General features: G+C 35.2%; 1 protein-coding gene across 2 annotated transcripts in view; it reads right to left on the reverse strand.

The window, feature by feature from the left end:
- Positions 1 to 21,495, reverse strand: part of PTN (pleiotrophin) — a 1,697,813-nt gene that overhangs the window by 1,193,562 nt on the left and 482,756 nt on the right. For both annotated transcript variants that reach the window (XM_044088220.1, XM_044088218.1), the window contains exon 2: positions 14,223 to 14,378. The gene's annotated coding sequence lies outside the window, so the exon portion shown is untranslated. The remainder of the gene's footprint in view (positions 1 to 14,222; positions 14,379 to 21,495) is intronic.

Below are 21,495 nucleotides of genomic sequence, written 5' to 3' on the forward strand. Positions count from 1 at the left end.
AAATGAAGTGTTCCTAATGATGTGAACCTGCAAACAAGTACTACTGTGGGTGCTGGAGGGGAAGCAGGTCCATTGTGGTAATGCTGTGCCATGAATCAATGTCTTCATTCCAAGGTAGTGCACACTGAAGGGACAGTGCATGACACTTCAAAAGTAAATATGTGAGTCCGTGTGTGTTGTATGAAAGCATATATGTCTCTGTGCAATACACATACATAGTGGCTTGAAGGAAATGGACTGAAAAGGAATGTATTTTATTAGAGTGGATGTTCTGGTGTTGTATGGTGGGGTCATGGGTAACCTTACTTTATTTAGGTTCATTAAGACATATTTCATTACTGGTATGTCCCATTGTGAGCTTGATGACAGGGATCTAATTTACTTTACAGGTGATGGGTAAACTGAATGATGTTTGGCTTAACCCTTCCCTTTATGGGGTGAAGTTGTTTGGAAATTTTTGGTGGAAGGGAGGGGGAATAGCCTGGTCAGGCTGGTTGGCGGAGAAGAGGGACAGGTTTGTCCCCATCTGTTCCCCCTTTGGTGTTTGGATGTTCATTTCATGGATCTGGGGAAAGGAAAGTGATCAGCTAGAGGATGCTTGCTAAATAGACAAGCAAGTGGAGGTAAGGACACTGCTTAGTTGGTTAGAAGGTAATTCAATGAATGGTGTATGAAGTGAGATGGGGACACTGCTCCATAAGTAAAGTAAGAAAGTAGAGGTACGGACGCTGCTTACTGGTTCAGGATGAGTAAAGGTCATGTCATCCTGAATTATTTGGTGAATGGGTAATTCAATAAATGGGATATGAAGTGAGTCTTGGATGCTGCTTCATAAGTAAGGTAAGTGAGCAGAGGTACAGACGCTGCTTATGGGGCAGGATGAGTAGGTACGCTGTCCTGATTAACATTGCAAGGATGTTTATGCGGTGATTAAAATCAACTATGCTATGTTCAGTTGTAATTAATAAATTTTGGTGATCAAAACTATGTTATGGAAGTTTAATAAACATCGTCAAATGTCATTCGGTGTGATGTGTTTATTGAAGGAGACCAGGACAATTACATTTGGTTTCAGTAATCTGAGTGCGCTGTATCTGTACTATACCCAGTGATTTAGCTGCAGCATGACAACGCTATTTGTTCTTTTATTATTTGTAACTTCAAATAGTGCTTTTGTGTGTGGGTTTGTGTGTGTGTGTGTGTGTGTGTGTGTGTGTGTGTGTGTGTGTGTGTGTGTGTGTGTGTGTGTGTGTGTGTGTGTGTGTGTGTGTGAATCTTTTCTGATGGTGCACATGAAGACATTTTAGATTAAGAATACCTCAATTCTGGTTAGATATTACAATTGCAAAGTTCTTCTAGCAACATGTTCACTGATGCTAATGTGTCTAAACCAATTTTATATTTTGTATTGCATTCATGCTTTAATTTCTAGCTTTGGTGCACTATTACCATATCTTAAATTTGAGTTTGTGCTTAATTTTTATTGCTGCTGTTTTAATTCTTTTTTAGTATCACCATATGTTATATATTCATTTTTGTCTCTCTGAAACTCTCTGCTTTATTGTCATGCAACTTTCTGCTATAACATGGCATTTGTGCTTCTACTTTTGCATACCTTGACAAAGTTGTTGTGCTTTCTCTGCTTTGTACACACATTACATAGAGAGGGACAATGCCCCCTCTGTTGTATGTAGTCTACTACAATACCTATATTGCACTGATCTGTGTCATTTATATGCATCTTTTGTATGTGTTTGCCTGACTTCACATTTTTCTTCTTAATGTTTTATCAACACATTTATTTCAACAGCTATCAGCTGTTTTGCTTGTATTTCTGATGTAAATAAAAATGACATATTGCACAACAACCAGGTTATCCAGGATCATTTCTGGTTCATCCAGTCATTTTCTTCTTACCCTAGGCTTGTATTATATGTTGATTCATTGTTTTAATAATAAGAGTAAATTCTCAGTTCAAGTGCCCTTGTTTGACTTTAATACATTTATATGGACTAATCTTTTGAGTCTAACACTCCTTAATTTGCATGTTTGAAAATCTTCCTTGTTATTGCTTTATAAATGAGTATTCATCTTGTCTAACACATACTGTTCTCTGTGATCCTGTCCCCTTTATAGTTTGTAAACTTCATGCATTTCCTTTTCTGTCATAAGCCTTTAGTCTATCACCTCTGGGAATACACAGTTGTGAAATCTAGCTACTCTCTTCTTCCATTCTAAGTTTATATTATGCATGATTCTGCCTATATCAACTTTTATAAGACTAGGAATTTCCACAGAGAATTTTATGATTACTAATGTACTTTCAAATAATAAAATAAGCTTTACCCAGTTTAGAACACTTCATTCTAATAAATATAATTAATTTGTCATTACCAGTCTGCATGCTTCCATGCATAAGAATTGGGATCTGGCAAGACACTACATTTTATTATATTCAATGGTTATTTATAAAATTTGAAATTGTTCTGGGTCTTGGAATTAATAGTTATTATGGTACTGCTTTATCAATACATGGGCATGTAGAAAAATGATGGCCAATTCTGTTTTTCATGTGCTTCTTGACAGAATGCTGCATATGTAAACATTAAGTGAATGAATTAATGAATAAGTAATAATAATAAAATAAACACACAAGAAAAAACAATATTTCTACTGCTCATTTATGTGCAAATATTTTATATCATTAGGAGATTAATGGAAAAGCCACATTTGATAAGTTTAATGCCCAGATGTCCAGTGCATATCTTTTCTACTTAACAACTCATAAAATAGCAGAATTTCATTTATGCTTTTGTGCTGTGGTTGCATGATTTTACAGTTTTAGTCTTTTGGAAATGTTTGACATATATTACAAACTTCACCAGAAATGTTACTGTAAGAACGCCAGTCCACAGACTCCTGAGTGATACAGATGCATCCACCTTGCCGGGTCTTAACGATCACATACCTATCAAACCTTTATTAATAAGGAAGCAGTTAATGCATACACAACATCATTTCAATTATTATATATGGAAATAAACTTTGCTATTAGTAAACAGAAGTATATATGTGCAATAGTAATGTTTTTTTATTGCAAAGTTTTTTGTTGTGATGTTTTTTCCTATTTTGTAAAAGAGACACTTGTAATAATGGACTAAATAGTGTTTGATGTACTGAATGATTTTTTACATGGATTTGGGTTCAGTACACAAGCACCTTAATTTAGCGAACAGTTAAAAATTATTGAGAGAGTAGTTTAAGGGTATATTTACAGTATGCCTTTTGTGAAGTGTAATGATTTGTGTTTGGTTTTAAAATTTTAAAGTATTTTAAAGTATTTTTGTATAGGAACACATTTATATATCAGGGTACAACAGTTTATATATAGTGATGTAATTCTGGTGCACTTATCACTTTAAGAAAACATGTATTAATTAGTTATTTACTTGGCACCAAAATGAAGTATTTAAACTGTAATAAAAATGTAATTAGATGTTCTGATGAAGCCCACATTCAGTGGGTGAAAGTGCTTAACTATTAAAAGGAGATTCTTTAAGCCAACGTTTAGTGCTGTCTGCATTTGTTGGTGGTTTTAATTTCAAGCGGTTTTATCGCCTCAGGAGTCCATGGACTGGCGTTCTTACAATTACAGTAACATTTCTGGTGATATTTGCAAACTGAACGCTTTGTTGGTTCTGCAGTATATTACAAACTCATTTAAGAAAGGAGTTAAATGTGTACATGCTAGAAGAGAAAATATAACTGTTGCTTTAATAGAACAAAAACTGTTTTGTAAAAAAATGAATTTCACATGGCTTTATATAAATGGGAATTAAGACTGCATATTTATGACAAACGTAAGAAGAAAAGTACATGCAGCCACCCCACCTCCCAGATACACCTGGTTATAATGGCTTTTGAACTGGACCGCAATACATCTATCTGCAATCAATCTTTCCAATGCAACATTATTTTAACATGGGAAGAAGAACAACTTTTTGAAAGTTTTTCAGATAATAGAGAAGTGAGAATCACAAAACCTAAAAATGGGGGAGGGTCATTGCGACATTCCAGGCAACTAAATTGTAAGGTATATACATATATATTATTTAGTTATAATTATTGCTGACAATTTGAAAGGTTAATATTCAGATTTAAATTGAACAGATTTAATAAACATGACTAATGAAATTAGAATGACTTTTATTCTATACATGTATGTATTTAGGCATCATCTAATCAATGCGTGTTTTTAAATAAATGGAATTTAATTAATCCATTTCAGTATATATATATATATATATATATATATATATATATATATATATATATATATACATACATTTTTTATGTGTGTTAATTTAAAATTGCAGTATTTAATAGTCTTTTAGAATAAGAGTGGGTTCTTACCCTTTTTTCCTGTTTGGCATATGATGTGAGGTTTGCATTAGTAGACGATTGGAACTGCCATGTGTAGGTTACATTAATGATCATAAATGTTTACATTTCTTGATGTTACATAGGTTAAACAGATTGTGATGAAGCCCTGCTTAGTGTAAGGGTGACATCACTTGATCTGTTTGTTTTCTTATTCTTTGGCTGTTTTGAATAAAGAACATTATTTTCCTGCGACTGAGTTAATGGTGTCTGTTTTAATCCATGATTTACATGTTTTGTTTGAATTCACTGTTTTCTTTCATCACCCAAGTCAAAAAACACAAACATATGCTGTAACAATCTCAGGGAAATCTTTCTCTGCAGCAATGAGGTTGAAGGTTGGCTTTGTACTATGCAGAGTACCTTGCTATTGTGATCACAAGTAAACTTATAAATAAAACCCATTTTTCATAAAAAAAATACATGAGTGTACATGTAACAAGTAACCAGTTAATCTACCATAGTATTTATACAGTGATCCATCCTATTGCTTGCAAGCACTATAAATTCTCAAACTGGGTTTACAGAGTTCAGCAGAATGTTAGTCTAATGGCATATATTTAAGACTGGTGCTTAAAGAGGAGTACTCATATTTAAGGATTAGAAATTGGTATTAAGGTATTTTCTTGTTTTGTTGTTAACAAAATTGCATGTAGAAAGCCTGTAGCAGAGATTGTTAAGGATTCTACAAACCAGCATTTTCACCTATATTTTCCATGGCACCGTTTGGTCTAATGTAATTCTCAAGTACTTATTCCGGGATTTGCTCAGTATTTGGTTATTTATCATGTTTTGAATAGTGATTTTATCAGTTTTGCAAAAAGTTATTGCAATGAATCTTTTATAGTTGATGTTTAATTTATTAAGATAAATACAATTAAAAAAGCAGAAACGTAATTCTGTAGACCTTTTTGAGTATTCTCTTTATCTTATGATGAAACAATCATCAGCATGGATTTGTTTTGGAAAGTATTTACTGTGATTGTTCATGCAGGGAGAGAATAGTCATACAAAACACTATGACCTGTAGAACTTCTGATTTAAACAGATGTATTTTATAGGATGTGGATCATGAGCACACCTGAAATATTAATTCCTGAAGTAACTTACAACTTCATCTTCAGTGTCCAGGATCTCCAGCTTAGAAGGTAAAAGTGAATGAACTAACGATTCAATAGCATGAGAAATATCCACAAATACATCATCAGTCAGCAATCCCTTGTCCATAATTTTGTAGATTAGGCCGTCACACCATGAATAGTGGTAAACGTGTTAAAATGTTTACATACTTCATGTTAAGCATTATTTAAATATCTGTACTTACATATCTATTTATTTATACAAGGTGATAACTGGGGTAGAGTACTGATTCCACTAGTACTTATTAGCATATTCTATTATTTGTGAGTATACTAACTTTTGAAAGGCAGCTACAACAACTGAGGTGGCCATGATGGAATAAGGAGGGTGAGGAAGCTGTGGAAACCGTAAAATAATAACCTAGAGTAATGGCGCATATTGGAATTTTGGGGTGTCATTTAGCAACACGTGAAAGCAGCAATGATGTAGGGGCAATGTTACTACTAATGTTGTCATTTTTGGAAAGACTCACTTGTATTTTTTGATCTATTGAAGGACGCTGCCACTTTTTTTTTTTTATGTAGTTAAGGGCACCACCAGTTATTCTGTGGCTTCAACTTTTATCATTAAGCAGTGCAACATCACACTGTTTGTACATAATAATGTACAGGTCATCATTAAACTAAGACTGTGACACATAGGATGACAGGATTCCTGACCAGAACCAATTTTTGAAATAAGGGGCACTTGTTATCAAGTGTTACAAATATATAAGAAGTCATTTCTGAACTACTTGTATATCAAGCTAGAATAATTTGTAGACTGGAAGAGACCAAGACTGAAATTAATATCACCCACCTTTAAATGTTTAAGGAACTGAGACACAGACAGGCCTAAAATTTGATGAAATACATAATTCATTAATAGCAAATGTGTATTTTTCTGGCAATGGCTCTGGCAGTAGTTTGAAGGTGGTAAGAGAAATTCAACACAGATCATCCTGCAGTATGTAAATTGGACTTAGTAAGAATCCAATACCATTTAGAAATAGATACATTTAGGTGCACAGGCTTAGGGTGTTAATAGAGAAGGTTCCTTGTTGTTATAAGACAGCAAAGGAGGTGAGAAAGAAGATAGAGTGACTCCTAGACTATTATAATAAATCATGACTAGTATTGTAGCAACAAACTGACTAAAGCAGGAGAGAAGAAATGTCAACTTATATAATATATCTGCAGGACTTAGACAAGCACATGTAATCAGCCTGAAAGAGCAAAGCAAATGAAAACTGAACAAAGAATGCCAAATAGCAAAAAAAAAAATGCAGCATCTGGTGATGCTGTTAGATGAGATGTTGTGTATGTCCAGGCTGTTGAGCAAAGAAAGGAGGCAGCAAAGTGGCTGATCTGAAGAGAGTAATGAAGAACAGCACATTCAGAAGAAAGAAGGAGTATATTCTGACAATACAAATGTTTATTGTTCTTCAGCAATAAGCAATACGGGGCTACACATACTTTAACAAATTTCAGAAATAGCCTTCACGCATATAGTGATGTCTGTAGTTTCAGACTGTGGAATATATTCATCTGTAAGTGATCTGGGAGATGTACATCTTAGGAACATATAATTATGATCCACTCTCAACTGTGGTATATGCTTTTAAAAGAGAACTGGGCAAGTAACAGGAATAGGAGCAATGCCACACTGATACACCATCATGGGAAATTACTCTCATGGCACTTGTGGGTATATATGGTACTCTTATTAAATGGTGCAGTAGAGCTTCATTGTCCTCTTCCCATAATGCATCCCTACTTGAAGGTCAAAGTCACCACAAAAAAAATGAGACAGGAAAGGGGGAAGAACTTCTTCAAGGCTGAACAGTTCTGAAATACCAGTCACAGACACAAAAACAGTAGGAAATATAATCATTCGTTTGGTGGAGGCAATTGTGAATCAGTTTCTGACATCATAGCTACAGTTAACACAGTCTCTCCAGGAGCATGCTGACAATGTACTTCAGATAGATAAACAAGCCAGTCAGTGGTAAAGAAAAGAAAGACTGATCAGTAATGCACTAGAAAATGAGTAATTGTACGCAGGTTGCTACTTCTATTTTTTAAAGTGTGCCCTTTTTTTGGTTGCTACTGTTATTTTAGGAGTTTCTTAATAACTATATTATCACCTGCTATTATAGCACTTGGCAGTCTACCTTAGCTACCTACAGGCCCTGTACCTCATGATGACACAGTCTGTAAGCCAGAAGCAACCTTAAGCAGGTGGGGTATGCATCTGTGGTCTGTGCACACATATGCATGTGAAAGCTACACTAGACTGAGTTTGTTCTGATTGGGTTGCATTCAAAAATGACACTTCACATTTACTTCTGCCTGTCATTTTACCAGTGCCAGTATAAATGCACTGATATTCATGATATGTCTGTGGCAAATGAGATTACTTGTAATTATGTATGTGATTGTGTTTCTGTCTTAATGTATTTTATCATGTTCTTTATTGTGTGTGTGTGTGTGTGTGTGTGTGTGTGTGTATGTGGTTTCCTGTGCAACAGTGAGTGTTACATGGATTGCTGATGGGAACACTACAGCAGTTACTTTTATGTGCACTGCATTTTATTTAGAATTATGGTAGCGAGTCACTAATGAACTTTAGTTCCATGTAGCTATTTCATGCCTCTGAATCACTTTATATCACTATAAAAGTTTCCATACTTGGGCTGACAAAAGAAATACATATCTCTACCAGGCATTTTCCTTTCTCGACAGTAAGCTGGCATGAATAGAAGCACAAATAACTTTCGGGAAGGGAAAAGAAGGTAAACTTACCAATTTATGAAATAATTGTGAGGCAATTTCATTTTTATTGCCACTGTCTAGTTCTATTTCCTTTACTATGTCCTTCTCTCTTTTTTTTTGGTTGGAGTGACTCATTACAAAAGGTCTCATATCTGTATATATACAGTATGTATTATAAATGTGTTTTATATGCCTAATCACTAAGTTTATGGGTTAGTTGTAACTGCCTGACTGGCACTGTTGTTAATTATATAAACAAACACTGTAAATAGGTTAACCTGTAGTTCAAGGAGTCTGTTATTGCAGTCTAAAAATAACTAACTATAATGCTGCATATATTTTAATATAGTTATAAGATAATAATGTTAAAAAGAAAACAGGTTTTATGGAAATTAAACAAAATGCAAAGTCACACTGTTATCTCATTGAAGATTCTTCATCAAAAATGTAGATCAAGTCATCTCCTAGCCATAGTCCATAGATCATTTCTTCATAATGGCCATTTAATAAATAGTTGTTATTTAAAGAGCTGCTGCTGCCAGTTAGTAACGACTCTTGCTTAACGTTATCTGGCTAGTTGCTGGTTATTGGGCAGGGATTAATATTAAAGAGAATTAAGAAGCTCTAATCTTTTTTTTTTTTTTTTTTAAATATGTTAAATATATGAACCACACTAGGTTTTAAACAAAACTAAAATAATAACAAATTTTTTGTTTGAGAAAATGTAAAACAGAGGCTAATTATATTATATTATATTATATTATATTATATTATATTATAATATATATTATATGTCATATTTGTTGAATATGATGCTCTGTGTATAGTACTGCATGCTTCTGTGGTGACATAAGTACAAGAGATTTACTTAGTTATACTTGTACTTTTATATGGAACACTAAATGTCATGCACTCCACTTATGTTACAGTTTTCACAATTTCTGTAGCCATCCATTTTTGTCAGGATGTATTTTTCTAATAGCAAATGCATATACTACATTATCTTAATGACTTTTCAAGATTTTCCATCACAGATTCAATACGCAATATTGTGAGTCCCACAAATGCAAAAAATATCCTTTGCAACATTGATCAGAAAGTTATAAAACTCTTATATTTAAAGCATTTTGCCATGGAGACAATTCTTCCTGTTTTACTGACATCCCAACTAACTGTATATGTTAACTCTTTGATCGGTGTACCTCAGAGTAGGTAATTACTCTGAAAGGCTACTCCCCTTGAAATTAATATGCTTTCCCTATATTTGTACAACAGGAAGCCCTTTTGCAATATTTCATAGTGTTATAAAGAATTCCACTATTAGCAAACTCATCCTTCCAAGGACTGGAATTCCCAAACTCCATTCCCTGCAAGAAAAAACATTTTTTAAGTTTTTTTTTTCTGGGGGCAAGCCATTTGTACCCCAAAACATATATATACCAACTCAATGGTCAGACCATTTCAAAGAAAGGAGAAATTACTTCCAAAAAAAAGGCATTACTGCCAGCACAACTTGCTGACAGAGATGTCCTGTGGAGGAGCAATGATCCTCAGTGGGATGAAGTTTGGGCAGATGAAGCCAGAGAATTCAGTCTTTCTCCACCTTTAAGTTATCTGTTATAAAGTTGGCTAAGTTCTTTAAACAAAAGGGACAGCATTATATTTCAGTAGGAATGGGCATGAGTGCTTTAACAAGTGCCTGTTTTTGTATTGTTACAGACAATCAAATGACAATAGACAATGTTCAAACAAGCCTGCACCCCCCCCCCCCGTCACATAAGGATGAAGCTGTGTTTGCGTTTCAGATGACTGGTGTTATAAAACATTAGAGTGAGCAGGATTAAAGTATGGAGTATAATTGGCTTGCCCACTGTGGGGGGGGGGGGGTGGAAGGTAACAAAGGCTCACCATTTGTTGCACTAGTGGAGAATATGTCTACTGAGCATACATTCCTTAGGGGTGCAAGATCACTAAATTTGAGAAGATGTACTCTGTGGCACAAATGTTTCTGATTGTAGGCAGCTACTGTGCAACATAAGACGCTTCTGAGATTAGGATCTTCAAGGGGGTTGGAGAGGATTGTCATGGATCTGATGGACTGGCCTGTTTTCTACCACTCACCCAAAGAATGGTATGATTAGGCCCTGCAAACAAGAAGTAAATGGGTCATAGAACTCACTCACAGTCTGGAAGGTACCTGGGTCCTGCCCCAAGAGAGGAACGTATGGGGCAAAAGAGGAACAACCATTGTTCCATTTTGTGATAAACATAACTCTAAAACTGAATTAAATGGAAAGATACATGTAATGCACGACATATAACATGACTGAAAGGAGAACAACAGAAGAATGCAAGAAGGGTACTGAAGGTGTACCACTGTTAAGTAACAGTCAAGATGAAACTGACAATTTGAAAAAAAAAAGAGGTAACGAGTCAGCAGTTGAAAAGTGACATCCTTCCATAGCAACAATAAATTACAATAGGTAACATTTCATAGCTTCCTTAGAAAATTATTTGAAGGAAAGCCTTATCACCCCACAAGTAGGTAGTTGTATAGAACAGGGACAAAAATGAGAGAAACACAGTCAGTGAAAATGATGATTGTATATTGTGGGGAAGCTTTTTCTCACTTTGCATCATCCGAAAACCATCTACCCAGTGCCCCAAATCCACCACTGGGTCCATCAGCTACATCTCAATCTTCAAATTTCTTCTAATAGGGCTGGGGTCATATTATTCTAATTTTCCTAAAGTCAATAAAATAACTTCAGTATTGGATTCATTCAGCACATGGAACTGAAATTTAATGTTACTTGAAGCACAGTCCACTCACTTGGATATTGGCTGTGTTTATAATTAAGAAATTTGAAGTGCATCAAAAGGGCATCATGGGGGAATTGGCCATCTACATCCATATCTGGAAGGGTTTCATTTTATGAACTACCCTGTTACTCCCAACACCCTTACAGTTCCTGTGGTAAAGTTCAAAGGGCAGGTGTGCTATGGAGATGTATTGTATATTGCCCCACCTCCACAGTCGCTCAGCCATGCATTGTCAGGCCTTATAACACCGCTGAGCAGGCGTTAATTACACCTTAACACACACCCTGTCAGGCACTATTGCTTACGTATAAGAAATGTGATGAAGGTTGTTAGAGTGCTGTGTCTGAAATGACAAGCAGGGACAAAGTCATGGGAAAGAGAGGAAGACTTTTAGTTATGGTTTAAAAAGATGAAGGTGTGTGACAGACCTGATTGATATATGAATTTTATCACGAGTGCTAGCTATAGTAATGGAATTTGTGGTTTGTAGATGGTAAGCGGTTTTTCATTATTTGACTAAGTCTCCTTATACAGATCACAGCTCTAAACTGAGATGTCCACAGCCTTCACCAAGGATCATTATAGGAGGCACCAGCAGAACTGATTTCCCACCAGGGATGGCAATACCATCCTTACCTGAGACTCCGCCAGTCACTCAGGCAGCTAATTGAACCATGGTCAGCTGGGCTGTAGTCTGGGCTTTATCCCTCTATGCAACCAGAGCAGCAATACAGTACACCTCCATATCTATCACTTTCTAACCAAATTAGTTGAAGAAGAAACCATTTTCAAATGTGTTTTTAACCAAATGGAGCAAAACTGATTAGAGAAGGATGCTCTAGTGCATACTTTTTTGGGATAAGAAAGCAACCACTTACATAAAGAACATTATTCTAAGTACAATAATACGAATTATCTTATTTAGTCGGTAGTTGTCTAAAGGGTTGAGCAGTTAGAAAAACTGTAAGGTGGGGTGAAAACTTGCTTGACATTAGGATAATGCACATATTCTCTGATAACACAAATGTTGCAACAATTTCACTCTAGAATTGTTCTTTCATGAAGTGTGCTATAGTGGTTACTGGGTGGGCCATAAATATACAGGCAAGTATCATTTTGCATAACTTGCATGTCATCTCATCTCATGCTTGGTAATTTAAGTATAATAATGCACTTTATATACATTGAAAAAATAAATAGTGCCCAGTCAGTCAATATAATCACAAACAACAGATATCATGCCCAAACTGGCATACTTATTTAAAAACAAAAATTACATAAACTTAGATAAATATAATTTGAACGTCATAAATGTGCTTTAATAATAGGTTCTGAATTGCAGTGATTTCATATTCAAAGTTTATCTGGTGGAAGAAATTGCTGCTACTTCAGACATAACATACATAAAAGAGGAGCAAATCCTTTTATCAAAGATTAAATAAAGAACATCTGTTTGGCTGTTAGTCATTCTGAAAACCACAATGTCTGCAGTGAAAGAAAACATGCTACATTCCATTTATATGATATGGCTGTTTCAATTCAAGTCTAGGAAAACTTGGTGTGTAATCATGACCCACTGTCCTGTCAGTATTGATGTTTTTTTTTCATCTGCCTATGTTTTCAGGTCATAGTGGAAACCATGAATTATTTGATCTACATTGGATTCACCAAAAAACAGGATAATGTTGCACTTGTGTGGTCATATACAGTAAAGTACAAAATAGATATATGCAGATTCCACTAAATTATTTGTCAGCTATTTAACTGCAACAGCATGTAACTAAAGGAAGATAAAAGTTGGAAAGATTATTTGTTACGTTTTCTACAGAGGGCTTTCTTTATTACAAGAAAAACATGAAAATACCTTCGTGGTGCCTTTTTGCACTGTACAAAGTATCCTGGAATACTTCAAATTTTCTGTGCTTTGATCTCTGCAAAGCAGTCTTAATAATTATCTTTTGTAAGCAATTAAACAATATTGTATATTTGCGGTTTTATGTAAAGTGCCCAGAGGATAACCATCTACAGTTTCATGCACCTGTAGATGAGATAACTTTCCTTCATGTGAAGAAATGTATAATTTCACAGTTTCAACTAGATGAAGGTTTAACTATTGAAAACAAAATTGCCAATCCTTCGTTTAGTCAAAACTTTATTTAAAAAATGGCATTTATTGCAGAATGGCAATCCCCTGAATCCGGATACACACACACGTACGCACACACACACACACACACACACACACACACACACACACACACACACACACACACACACACACACACACACACGCAGCCCTCCACAAGTTTCTTAAATATTCAAATTCCACCATTACACATCCATGGACAAAAGAGAAAAGACAACATACCATGAATCGTTGACCAACAACAAATCAAAATAGCATCAGGACTGATATATATGGGAAAAATGATCAAGAAAAATGACATCAACAAATTTAAATCACAGAACTGAAACCTCATCCCATTAACACAAGGCAAATAGTAACAGAATTACTTCATATTTACAATACTGTTAAAATTTGAATGTCCTGAATAAAACAGAAAATGTATCCCTTACAAATAATAAAGCACACGGTGTTCTATAAATGTTGTATTCTCTTTTCAGAAGATTTGCAAATGTTTAAAATCAGAAATTTATAAACTCCAGATGTGCAGCTGTTGACTGACAGCTGATTAGGGCCACAGAAAATATTCAGCACTAAAATAACATTTTACAGCGCAATCAAATATTAAACCTACAAAGAAATAATGTCCACATAAAACAGAGCTTGTGCTGCACATTACACAATTCTGTGCGTATATGCCATTGAATAGGTCTGCTCATGGTAATACATACTTCTCATCAAATTCCTCAGTTACACATTTAATACAGAGGAGACTCCTGTGTCTCTGACATGCAAAACAAACAAACAAAACACTGACTAACTAATATATTTGTTGAATTATATGAATAGTGGCTGTTTCATGCATGAAAAAGAATTACGTCTCATCACATTTGTGTTATAGATATGCGATCTTCCCAGAGCTAACACATCGAGACACTTACTTGTCCTTTCAACTTTTTGGTTGCACTTGCTCTGTTTGGATATCCCTTGATGTTTTCTTGTAAGGATTGGAAGACACAATACCTTTTTTATGGGTCAAAGATAATTCCAAGTATTGTTTCTTGAAGCAGAACACTTTAAGTATACAGCAAAATGACCTAAAATAATGAAATATATTTATTAATTGTATGACAGTCACTAGTGATCTAATATACATAATACAGAACAGAACAAGACTGCTATTTCTTATCACATTACTAATCTAAAGCATTATAATCAGATGTGCGGCAAGTGGAGACTACTTATTAACTTTGCAGCCACGAGAGAAGAGGATGCCATAAAAATCAAGAAGCATATATTAGAGATAGAATAAAAAATAATTGTAAGTATAATTTTTTCTTTATCTATACCAATAAATACCAGCACATATGAAAAATATCTGAAAAATACATGGTGTTTCATTTACATATACCTTATACTAAATATTTGTTGTTAACCCTATGAATATCTTTGAAATGTCCTCCTTTCTCAGGCACGACATTTCAACTAAACAAGAGTTAATGAATTTTGATTTGCCTTACAGGTGTATGTCATTGAGATAAAGTCATTATTTTTCTAGGCTATTTTGGGCCCTTCTTCTTGCTGACACTCTAACCCTTTCCATTTGATATCCCATCCATTCTGTACAACACCAGAGTGTTGGCAACAACCAGTCAAATAAGAATTACACTGCTCTGTTTTCAAAACGTTGAATTACATGTACTGTTATCAGTCATTCCTTTCATTCATAAATGTGCAGAAAATGCATGAAAGAAGAGTTATAAATCATTCCTTTCCCAAGAAATGACAAAAGATAACATGATTGTGATGGTCATTAGCAAGCCTAATGGAATTCGCTTCTAGAGAGTATTTCTCTCAGTACTTTGTCGGCGTGCTGCCATATGATGGAATATAACATGGAAGGTGCTGTGGCTTAGTTATTTTTCATATTCATCTTGCACTTGTGGCAGATAAAAAGAACTGTAGCCATAAAGGCAACGCTATGCACATGTCAGTTATCTCAGAATGGGACCTCTTATATAAATCATTAAAAATCAGTCATGAATTGTCCTTAGGGCAACAAAGTGTAAATAACTACAGCTAAAATATATGGGTTTGTGAAGCTTATTTTTTTAATCATAGAATTATAAGCTATTTGCTCATTCTAAAATACTGCTTCTGTTTTACACTACTGTCATTTCAAAAGAGAGATACACAGTAGTTTATAATTGATTTAACTTTCTTGCACCTGATTTAAATGTCTTCAAACTGTATTTGCTAGCATTAACTTTTTTCCTTGTCCTTGGCACAGCTTTTGAATGAAAAAGGACTATGGATCATCTGAGTTACGCAAGTAAAGAACAAACCAAAAAAACAAGAAAGTAAGTGAATAAATAAATGCATATGCATGTACATACATAATGATGTTTTTCTTTGACATCCCACAATGTTCTCCAAAATAATTTGTATTCTATGGATGAATTGGTAAGCCATGGGGATCCTCAAGCATACTGTCTGTCATAACAAGCCTGCAGCTTAATATGGGAGTGCTTAAAGAAAAGGAATAGCAGAAAAAAAGCCTCATTCACTCAATCTCTCACTGAGTCATTCACTTACTCAGTCTCTCACTCACTGAGTCACACAATCAGTGACTCACACTCACTCACTCACTCACTCACTCACTCACTCACTCACTCACTCACTCACTCACTCACTTATTCTTACATTTTCGGTACCTACAGAGAACCACAGCAAATTCCAGGAAGCAGTGGATATAAAGTAGGAACAAATCCGGGTCTGCATACCAATCCATCGGGGGATAAATGCACACTTTTACACAAATATAGGAGGAATTTTTTCATTGGCAATCTACCTATCTCTATATATATTATTTTATTTATTTTATTTTACATTTGATAACTGGGAAAGTCCACTGGACACAGGTCTTTTTTCAGTGGATGCCCAGGGATAAAAGTTCCACAGATAACACAATAATAAAGATCACTAAAGCTACACAGTGTACAATTTGAATATAAGAAATACAGCAATAATACATCCTTTGAAAAAAATACAAATATAAAATTGATATATATATACAGATGAATCAGCATAAAACATTTAACAAAGAGTATCGGATTATCATCGTCATGATCCAACTATTTCAATGATAAGTCCTTTACAGAGCCAGTAGACCTGTTTAACTAATGTAAAGTTCTGAACAGAACGAGCAACCTTCTAGTGAAAAAAAAAAGGTAACTCAAGTTTTTCTTCATGCGTCATTCACTATTGCAACTACCTAGAAACTGTTAATGCTTGCTTATGTATGCCTATTTGTATTCTTGGATGTATTCATTCTTAGTGTTATGTGAAGCTTTTCTCCCCAGTCTGCTGAAAATGGACCTGTGTCCAGTCAGACTTCCCCAGTTAACAAATGTAAAATAAAAAAAATAAATAAATAAAATTTAAAAAAGAAGAAAAGTCATAGGTCTTAGCAGTTGATACATATATATATATATATATATATATATATATATATATATATATATAGATAGATATAAATATACACACACACACACACACACACACACACACACACACACACACACACACACACACACACACACACACACACACATATTTATTTGGGTTAGAGAAGAAATTGAAGCTCCTAGTATGAATTCATATATCATCCTATGAACGTATGAATCTATGAACCATAGACAGGAAGGGCATGTAATCACCACACATAACATATGCCAGCTATGTTCTGTGCCAGAGAGTGAGGCATTGTTATGTAAGGCAGCATTTTTTTTTAAACTGTAACATAGAGACATCTATAGATTCTTTAGGCATACCAAACTATTTAATGCAATAGATATATATTTTTTTATAAATGCTGCTTGAACTACTATATAATTCTAACATTTCTAAATGAACTGTATTCAGTTAAGATGATGGCAGCATTGGGTCTACATCACATAGTTGAAGCTTAATAACTTCAAACATGGAATGTATGCAAGCTATGATCTGCGCCAGAGAGTCAAGCATTGTCAGGTAAGTAAAAACACCGACTATCGATAAAAAACAAAAAAAAGGAAAAGAAAACAAAATAAACTGTTGTAAGCAGAAGGGCTTGCTACATGGGGGGGTTGTGCCCACCACACACCCAGCTATTTAAATATACCAACTCCGAGATCACACCACATTGAACAAAATGGAAACCTCTCCTTACAGAGATTTCTGTTAAAACACTCGAACTTCTGCAAATTCCAACTTATGGTCTCGACCATATGAGGTTCGAACTTGCAGAAGTTCGACTGTTTGATAGGAACCTGGCGGCATCATTATCACAAAAAATAAAAAAATCACTGTTATGTGTATAAATACTCATACATATCTGTGCAGATATCCTTAGATTTTAACATTTCTCTACTGGCTTGATGCATACAAACTGAATGACAGTGTCTACTTAATCATATTACATGAAAGTTTAGCATAAAGAATAATCTAGACACAACTGATTACATGTCTTGATGAGCGGCATGATGTGTCAGTGAAGGACATACCAAGTGGTTGTTTCACTTTTACAGAATGGAATGAGAAAAGTCAAAAACAAAGCATAATTTACTGACATTCTACAAATAATTTTGTTTATGTGCTATAATATTGAAGCAGTGAGAGTAAAGGAATAAGTGTCATCCCATCGTGTATTTGGGTACTGCTGTTCAATGCCCCTCAGCTCGTTGTCCAGCTGATAGATGATGAGGCCAATATACTTAGCAAATTTTTATTATTTATTTATCTATCTATTTATTTATTTATTCATTTATTACATTTGTTAACCTGGTAATGTCCCACTGAACCAGGAGCCCGTTTCCAGTGGACACCCGGGGAGAAAAGCTCCAAGATAATATCAATACTAACAATAATCATATGCAAATACATATCCAGATAACAGTGTACCCATACATTTATATATATATATATATATATATATATATATATATATATATATATATATATATAGCATTAACAGAGACAACAAGAACATTGCAATTAAATGTAGAGTTATGAGCATGATTCATATGAACCCATGCCCAACAGAGCAGCAGAATAAGTTGTATCATATAAGCAATTCATTATAGAGATGAAAGAAAAAAGTGGGAATGCTACAACCCACAGGATCAGGGGTAGAGTTAGGAGAAGCTGAAAGAAGTGATATAGTGAGGAAGCTAGGAAGAATTAGCCTGGAGTATAACAGGAGCAAATCCAATGACTAGCTAGATAGTCCTTTCGGAGTTGTTTGAACTGATTATCGTTTGGATTGTTTTCATGGCGAGTGGATGCAATTATGGCTATTCAATGAGCAGCGCCATTCTTTGTTGGTTGGGCACAGGAACGAACAGTGTGCTTCATGATCTGCTGCTCACAGTAAGACCACAAAAAGGTAAGCGATCTAGATGTTCTTTACAGGCATTTTTATAGTGTGTTTATCTGTATTTTGATCAGATTAAAGGTTGGGAATGGGAGAGTAGAAAATAGATGAAAAGGGGAAGCAAGCAGAGGAGAGAACAGACAGCTGAGCAAATAAATAAATAATCAGGATGGGGGTGGAGTAGGAGGTGAATACTTTTTGTGGGACACATACCCATTTAATATTGTTGTACAGAAGGGTAAACAGGGAAATTAATTACTAGAACTAAGAGAAAGTGGAAAGGATTAGGTTATATGTCAAGGAAAGGCAGACATTATTGACAGAATGAGTGGTAACACACTGATGGATGGAAAATGCAATCATGAAGGACACATCAGACAGGCAGAAGAAAGACAATAGTGAGTGGAAGAATGAACAACTGACAGGGCGGGCATGAACATAAAAGAAAGTAGAACACCATGTTTGCAGATAGGATGGGATGTTCACAGCTGTGATATCTGCCAGCTCAAACCCAATAAAAGATTATTGGCCATGGTGGATACCATCACCACTGGGTCCTGTCTCAGATGTGGCACCAATGCTGGATTGGTACCTAACTCTATGAGTTGCTGGAAAAGGTTTACCATGTGGCTGATTTTGGCATCCATCCTCTCTATACAATATTCTGTATAATGTCTGTCAGCTGCCGATTGGTGACAAAGGTACTACCTATAATTTCACAGCTACAATTAGGTACACCTGATGTGAGTAATGCAGAAGGGCAAGAGGTGTGGAAACAATTTTGTCTGGCTGGGACCTAAAACTGCTGGTTGCTTCTGGTCATTTTAGTGATGGATATGGCACTGTTGCTGCTAGCTGTGAGGGGCCAAAAGGCTTTAACAGAGGGGTGGGTACAAATTATTGTGCTCCTGTATACAACAGTAAAAGAAATAGAGAGAAATAGAAAGAAATAATTAAAATAAGAGTATATAAGAGAAAGGATATCAACAAACAGATGAAGGAAAGAGAAGTACAGATAGTATATGTAAGTTAATGTGTAAAGACTGATACAGTTAAACAGTATATACTTATTGGACCAGAAAAAAAATAATTAATTTAACAAGCTTGTCAGTATATATAATTAATAGGAAGTTCTATACCACCATAAAATGCAGTGTGATAGACAGAGGATTCATGTGAAAAGCTATTTACACAGACAACCAAGTGTCTTTAGTCAGAGATGCAGTATTAACTAATGTACTCATACAATAAATAGACCAAGATGCTGTTAGGACATACAAATTTCACTCATTGGCTTATGGATGTATATTAGGCAAATGACCATCGGGGCCCTTATTAGCCAAATGTGACCCACGCATTTATTTATATAGGGAGTGATTTACTGACTTCTGTGTGTCATAGACATAGGTGCCAGACCAGGGGTAAATTGATGATTATCCATCCATTGAGCCAAGTTACACTTAAATAGGGTTAAGGAGGAACTCTGCTTTACATGAATGAGGAGCCTGTTCTATAGAATGGGACTTCCCTAAAAATATATATCTGTCTCTCTAACATGTCCTATTTATGTTGGAAATAAAATGTAGGTCTTTAATCACGTAGAGCTGATGCTGCTTGTTCTACGGGTGTGCAGAATGCTCATCAAAACTGGGTCTAGGCATGCCTAGAATGCCAGGCAAAGATCATCTGTCAGAAGTCTATATGATACTGAGTAAAGAGAGAGAGCTTTGAGGAGACACCTGTATTCTAGCAGGAGTTATGAAAGGGAAACTACTTCTCTTTCATGCCTAAATATGTCCACTCAACTAATAATGATCTTAGGTATTTCCTCACATTAGGCTGCAGTTATACTAATTATAGACAGAAAACTTAACATTAAATATTGTTCATGTGAACTTAACTGTGGGGAGGGATTAAACCCACAGCCATCCTCATAATGTGAGAATAGAGACTTAACATCCTGATTCATTTGTCCATCTATAACAGCGGATGTATGCAAACACATAACATTGACAAGTATACTGCTAATTCTGGGCTATGGCAACAATGACAGAGGTGCCACTGGTGATTGAAAGTTATAATTCTTTTAATGAATCCCTACTACCATTAGTATTAAAAGGAAGACATTATGAATTAGTTGCAATCCTCCAGGAACTTTCTATGGCACTCCAATTTTCTCCTGTGTGGCTGACTATTCGCTCTGATATCTTCAAGTGCTATAGACATAAAGAGAGCAGGAGCAAAGCCATCGGATGTTAAAGCAGGGAGTGTAATATATGTGGATGGCATGCAGTGCCAGTTTAATGTGCTCCCAATATACGTTATACTTACATTGTATAGGTGGCACCTGCTCTTCAGCTTCATTCTTCCATTGATCAAGCAGGTCAGAATAATGGTAACAGCAATATTATCCCTGTGACTGTGATGCCAGTTGCATGGGTTTCAACTTAGGCTAGACTATTTCAGGTTTCAGTCTTATGTTGAAGCTCTTTATAGTCCTTCTGCATATGCTTCTCATTTTAATCTTTATGGAGGAGGTAAAGAAGTATCTTTGTCTTCATCTCACACTTCCTCTGTTATTTAAAAGGAGCACTACCTTCTCCTTTTCCAGCCATGGTGTCTCACCTTGAAGAATCTCTTGGAAAAATAGCAGAGAACTGTCAACTAAACCAGGTCTGAGATGTCCCATCTGCAGTACAATGATCGGCAACAATGAACATCTCAACTGGGCAATGAATGGCAACCTCATAAACTATAGACATTCTATTGTTATGGTTCACAATCATAATATTAACATAAAG

This window comes from Protopterus annectens, chromosome 11.part0 (assembly GCF_019279795.1).
Source record: "Protopterus annectens isolate FY-2018-M chromosome 11.part0, PAN1.0, whole genome shotgun sequence".
NCBI classification, from domain to species: Eukaryota; Metazoa; Chordata; order Ceratodontiformes; family Protopteridae; genus Protopterus; species Protopterus annectens.